General features: G+C 40.9%; 1 pseudogene; it reads right to left on the bottom strand.

Annotated features, from left to right (window-relative positions):
• Positions 1 to 2091: 2091 nt before the first annotated feature.
• Positions 2092 to 6527, bottom strand: LOC105515260 (annotated as a pseudogene).
• Between the last annotated feature and the right edge of the window lie 201 nt (positions 6528 to 6728).

Below are 6728 nucleotides of genomic sequence, written 5' to 3'. Positions count from 1 at the left end.
TAAAAGTTCTTTATATATTCTGGATGTGAGTTCTTTGTTGTATATGTGTTTTGTACATGTATCCTTCATAGCTTGTGGATTGTCTTTTCATTTTTATAAAGCTGCATTTTATGAAGCAAAAGATTTTAATTAAAAAAAAGAAAAACACATAGAGACAGGGTCTCACTATGTTGCTCAGGCTAATCTCAAACTCCTGGGCTCAAGTGATCCTCCTGCCTTGGCCTCCCAAAGTGCTGAGATTACAGGCGTGAGCCAGGCATGCCTGGCCCAAGATTTTAATTTTGGTGAAGTCAAATTTATCACTTTTTCTTTCATTTATTGTGCTTTGGTTGTCATACTGAAGAAGTCCTTTCCTAATCCAAGCTAACAAAGTTTCCTTCTATGTTTTCTTCTAAAAGTTCTAAGTTTTCCATTTAGATCTGGGCTCCATTTTAAGTTAGCTTTTATATAATGTAGGAGGCATAGGTTGAAATGCAATGTCTTTGCTTATGGATGTCTGGTTTTTCAGTACCATCAATTGAAAAGATCATCTTTTCTTTGAATTTCCTTTGTCCCTCAGTCAAAATGGTTAGAGTTGATTTGTGTGGACCTGCTTCTGGACTCTACTCTGTTGCATTGATCTGAGTTTGTGATTTCATGTCTCACCAGTATCAAACTATCTTGATTACTGCAGCTTATCACAGTAAGTCTTGAAGTCATAAGTATAAATTTATCAACTGTTTTTCTTTTACAAAATGGTTTTCTCTAATCTCTTTCCTTTGTCCATCATATAACTTGTAGACTCAGCTTATCCATATATACAAAAAATTTCTGATATTTTACTTGAGACTGTGTTGAATCTATAGATCAATTTGGGGAGAATTGACATGTTAATATTGAGTTTTTCCAATTCATAAATTCACTTTTTTAGTTTTCTTTTAAGACTGAAAAATTGCTAAGAGGAGTGGTGTTGACATGACAGGTTTAAACCAGTGTTTTTGTCTTATGATCCATTAGTTGACTGGGAAATGAAATGCAGTGAATCAGAGTCATCATCAGAAAATGAAATAGAAGAACCGTACCAGAGCATAATGCACATTACAAAGGTGAATATTATTTCATTAAATTTTCTTTTCCATTTTCTCTAAAGTTATGTAGAATGCATGTGTGTGCTGGGTTGCCATGCAAAGTTTGTTTCTTTTTTTTGAGGCAGAGTCTCGCTCTGTTGCCCGGACTGGAGTGCAGTGGCGCGATCTCAGCTCACTGCAAGCTCCGCCTCCCGGGTTTACACCATTCTCCTGCCTCAGCCTCCTGAGGAGCTGGGACTACAGGCGCCCGCCACCTCGCCCGGCTAGTTTTTTGTATTTTTTAGTAGAGACGGGGTTTCACCGTGTTAGCCAGGATGGTCTCGATCTCCTGACCTCGTGATCTGCCCGTCTCGGCCTCCCAAAGTGCTGGGATTACAGGCTCGAGCCACCGCGCCCGGCCCAAAGTTTGTTTCTTACTCTAAGTCATAGCCTAAAACGTTTTTGATCTTAGATATAATTCTGAAGATAGAGTCACCTTCTGTAGCGAATTTTTTTTTCTTTTTGAGACAGTGTCTCGTTTTGTTACCCAGCTTGGAGTGCAGTGGCATGATCTCGGTTCATTGCAGCCTCCACCTCTCTTGGGCTCAGTGATCCTCCCAACTCAGCCTACTGAGTAGCTAGGACCACAGGCATGAGCCACCATGCCCAGCTAGTTTTGTTATTTTTTGTAAAGATGGGGTCTTGCTATGTTGCCCAGGCTGATCTTGAACTCCTGGCCTCTAGTGATCCTCCCCCCTCGGCCTCCCCTAGTGCTGGGATTACAGATATGAGCCACAGTGTTCATCTGTAAGTTCTTATAATTTGTTGTTGTTATTGTTGTTATTTACTTCTTATTTCATAGTCATAAACTTAGGTCTGCAATCTAGTTAGGCATGGAAGGAAATAAGGAAAATATGGAACCCAAAGGAACTGAAGTGAGAACACAAAGGTTATAGGATACTATGAGCAAATGGGGTGGAAAGGTGCTCTCCTGAACTACAGAAGGAATGGTCTGGCGGTTAAGATAAAACACAAGTCAAATTTATTACAGTTGTCCACAGTCAGCAATGGTGATCTTCTTGCTGGTCTTGCCATTCCTGGACCCAAAGCACTCCATGGCCTCCATGATACTCATGCCTTCTTTCACCTTGCCAAAAACCACATGCTTGCCATCCAACCACTCAGTCTTGGCAGTGCAGATGAAAAACTGAGAACTATTTGCGTTGAGTCCAACATTTGCCATGGACAAGATGCTATGACCTGTATGCTTCAGGATGAAGTTCTCATGATCAAATTTCTCCCCATAGAGTGACTTGCTGCCCAGTGCCATTATGGTTTGTGAAGTCACCAGCCTGACACATAAACCCTGGAAGAATTCTGTGAAAGCAGGAACCGTTATAACCAAATCCTTTCTCTCTAGTGCTCAGAGCATGAAAGTTTCTGCTGTCTTTGGAACTTTGTCTGCAAACAGCTCCAAGGAGATTCTGCTTAAGGGCTCGCCAATGATGGCGATGTTGAAGAACATGATGGGGTTGACTATGGCTGGTGGCAGAGGGCTCTGGGAGGCATCAGTGTCTGCAAAGCCGAATTTGTATTAATTTTATGTTGTCTCAGCATTCATTTTGAATATAAGTTGGAGTCTCTCATACTAGAAGCAGGGCTTAGACATTTTGACACAGATTGCAATTCCTCCAAACTCTACCCCTTCCCAGTTCCTCAAGGTGGGTCAATCCAGATATGTGCTTTATACAACTGCCTCTGGTGACCAGCTTTTTATGGCATGGCTAGATGCAACCTACTTGACTTACCCCACTGACCCCCCACACCATGGCTGGACTGCCCAGATATGCCACAGTGATCACCTCTCGGTCACAGTGTGATTTCATGGACCTCGTACCTGCTTGCTATAAACCCGCCAATTAGAACTCATTGTGGGAAACCTGCTTGGGTAGCATGCTGGACCAGAATAAAGGCTTTGGCCCAGAGGTCTCTTTCTCTCTCTCTTGCTATCCCCCTGCTGGTTAAGTGTGCATGTTCCAGACAGCTCTCCCCTTTCTTTTGGCCCTGCAAGGCATGCTGCCCTCTTCCCTCTGGAATCTGTTAGTAATACACTGCTCCTGTGTTTCATCTGACCAACACAGCCGAACGTAACTTTTGTCCTGGTCAGGGCCCTCCTAGAGTCTGGCTGTCTTGGTAGAAAGAAATTGGACAGAGTTTACACAAGAGTCACAAGGGCATCTGCCAGGATAAGTAAGTTTCCTGTGGGAGGGACCCCTGGACGTGGGTCAGACACTTAAGCGCCAGGATTTGAAAGGGTCCTGTGAAAGGCACAGTGTAAACATCCACGACCACCTCCCCTGGAACTCCACCTGGCACCTTGCTCTAGCCCAGCCCTGCCCTGCCCTGCCCTGCCCTGCCCTGTCCTGTCAAAGCGGGGATAAAGTTTATAGCCACTCTCCTCAGAGAGGCCTCAAGACCAAATTAGAGGAAAACATAACACCGTCTCTGGTGGGTAGAGACTTAAACAAAATATGGGTTTGTTAGGAAGAGAGGAGTAATAGATGTTGAATACTCAAGCAACAGAGCTTGCTACACCTCCTTTCTGTTTTCTTTCCTCCATGGTGAATTCTTTCTTTCTGTACTTTCAAACTCTAGTGGTCAAAAATGTGCCCTTGTGCCCAACTTAAAGGATCACAGACATTCATGCAAACATAAATCTATTGCTCTCAAATTAGGAGGAACTAAAATAAAAAATATTAATTCGTTTGGAAATATATAATGAAAATAAGGATGGCAATCTATGACAATCACTGCTAGGCCCCCCAAAAATAAATCAGTTCTATATTTCAGATGGATGCTAATAGACAATTAATTTGACAAAATTGAGGATGTTTTTAATCATCAGTGCAGTATCACTACACTGACACTATTTAAAAATCAAAGCATATTGTACTAGGTTCCTACTAATTCACTTGACGCCATAAGCCAAAGGTAATGAATGTAGTTTTGTGGATTATAAAACAAAAAATTTAAAGATAAGAGTGCAATTTTGTTGTCAAATAATGTTTCTTGGCACTTGCCTTGTTAAACCAAGTCCTTAAATCTCCCAAGAAATTTACAGACTGAGTTTCTGTCAACTTACAATACACAATTTTTGGTACAAGATTCACTTCTAAATATCAGGATGCAATGAAATTTCACAAACTTGAGAAACAAAAATTGCATTGTAAAAAACTCACAACTAAATCTAGAAGAAAATGTTTTCATATGCTCAGTTCAAAATCCTTAGTGTGTGGTGCTGTGTGATGCCCTGCTTTGTGTTCCCTTTAGTACAAGGATGTCCTGAGTGACCTACCTCGAAGCTTCCCCTGGCATAGGAGTAGACTGGATTTGACTAGACAATTCCCCCATGAACACAATATTAAATCTGTTTCTAATTTGGCCAAAGGTTTCTGCAACAAAAGTCTCTTTCTTCCCTGGTTGTTTTCTTTCCTGGAAAATTCAGGGGACTTACACAAACCACCCCATGGGTACTTCTTTGCATTATGCCTGGCCAATTACTTTTTTTTTTGGCTGAAGGTCAGATTACTTATTTGGTAAATATAAAGGCATGTTTGTTTCACATCCATACTAAAAAGTGTTTAAAGAGTTAGGGGGCAGGCGTAAAAACCCAAAGCAGAAAAAAAAAACAACTCTAGGATCTATTTTTTAACTCGGAATCAAAATTCCCCTTTTTCCCTTTTTATTTCTTCCAGATTAATTTCTGTGCTAGCTAACTTTTGGAAACTTACACATAAACATTTACTTAATTTTAAGGCCATGCCGTAATTTAGTGGACACAGATATTAAGCATTTGCTGGATTTCATAGTAAATCTACAACTCTGATCATTTCAAATGTTTTTAAACACTAAATAAAAACATAATAAGAGTATAACATGCCTCTCTGCTAGATTGTGCTATATGCTGAGACATCTGAATAACTGCATTGCCTCAGTTACATTTTATAACATCTTCTCCCCAAATTATTTAAACACTCTCCAAACCCCCTCTACTCCACTGTTATTTTTCTATCTTGGTAGGAGGTTTGAAGTATGACCTCAGTGTACTGCGAGGTCAGATCTTAGAGAGACTCTTTCCAGCCCAGTTTCAGGAAGTACCCATGCCTTTGAAATCACAGGATCACCAACACCAATCTGGAATACCATTCATTATCAGGGTTAATGACATTTTTAGAGGTGTTTAGATAACTGAAGGAGAAACTTGGAAACCAGAGGAATGGGGGAGGAGGTATAAGGAGTAATAATGGCTGCTTATCATATCCATGGCACCAAATAACATATTACAAACATTATTCCATTGTAATTGTTACCTATGTGGTCAGTATTATTTATTCCGTAAGTATCTTGGAGGTTAAATATATTGACCAACAATTACCTCAAATATACTCTTAATCTCCTTGAAAGTAGAGATATCTTGTTGTTCCTCCCTGTATCTTTGAAATTTAGAACCTTGGCACATAGTAGGTTCTCAATACATATTTATTGAATAAATAAACACATGAAAGAATCCAATGATCAAAGTGAAAGAGCTGGGATTAAAATGTGGGTCTTTCAGGTCTTGCAATCTATTCTCTTATACTCCTTCCACTACATTCCACAGCATCCTCACAGAGTAGGAATGGCTGTCTTTCCCGCCTGTTAATTTCAATGCTGAGGACTCCTATTGGCTCTTCCCCCTGTGGGCGTGGCTGGAGAGGCCAATGGGCAGCAGCTTGCATCTACGGACTCTCACTTTTGATTTTGTTTAGGGTATCTTCCAGGTGTTTCTTCAGAACGTCTTGAATTTTTGCCGTGTCTGGGTTTTCTGTTGTAGGGAAAATACTGAATTGGACATTACAGCAGAGGGAAACAAGCTGGCGGTGGGAGCGGATAAAAGAAAATGACGACCGCTCCAAACCTAAGGAAGGTGCAAGGAGATGACACAAACTTTTGAAATAATATGAACACGTGGGTTTCCTTTTTCTTGTGCAACTACTATTTGTTAGCAGTCCTCTCGATTTGCAGTGAATTGGGGGTAAGAGAAGAGGAGCAAATCACACAGTGCAAATGAATACATTAAGATGCAGATAAGGTGAATCATTCTTTTTTCAAAGCAGAAGATCAGGTCCCATGTGAGCAGAAGTAATAATAATCTTTGCAATCGAAAGAAGCAATATTATTTGTGTTATTGATGACAGGGTTTGGTGGGAGGGAAAGATACATGATGTCTTTACTTCTGTCCAAGTCACAAACAGGTAACTTTCTAGTCTTCCGTTCGGAATTCCATGAAGCAGAATGTGGAGCTTTCTAGCAATTGATTGAGATTTCTTTCTAAGGCAAAGCATGAAAGTGAAGTAGAAGTGAAAGTGTTGCAGCGAGGACAAAGCACCAAGGCTTACACAGAGCACGAGAGGGCTTGAGATTCTGGCTGGAAAACGCCATCCCTATCATGGAGGGAGAAACAAATCCCTGAGTGTAGCTTGTGTACAGGAAGCAAGAGGCTGGCTGCTGGGGAGGAAAGCCAACAAGCCTCAGTGCCAGCGAATGCTGTGTTTAAATCTCTACTAAATACAGTCACGTGTTTTAACGTTGGGGATATGTTCTGAGAAATGCTTCATTCGGGGATCTCTCTGTGGTGTGAAC

Source organism: Colobus angolensis, unplaced genomic scaffold (assembly GCF_000951035.1).
Source record: "Colobus angolensis palliatus isolate OR3802 unplaced genomic scaffold, Cang.pa_1.0 Scaffold257, whole genome shotgun sequence".
Classification (NCBI taxonomy): domain Eukaryota; kingdom Metazoa; phylum Chordata; class Mammalia; order Primates; family Cercopithecidae; genus Colobus; species Colobus angolensis.
Note: the sequence above shows the minus strand (reverse complement) of the source record. Positions and strands in the feature narration are given on the sequence as shown.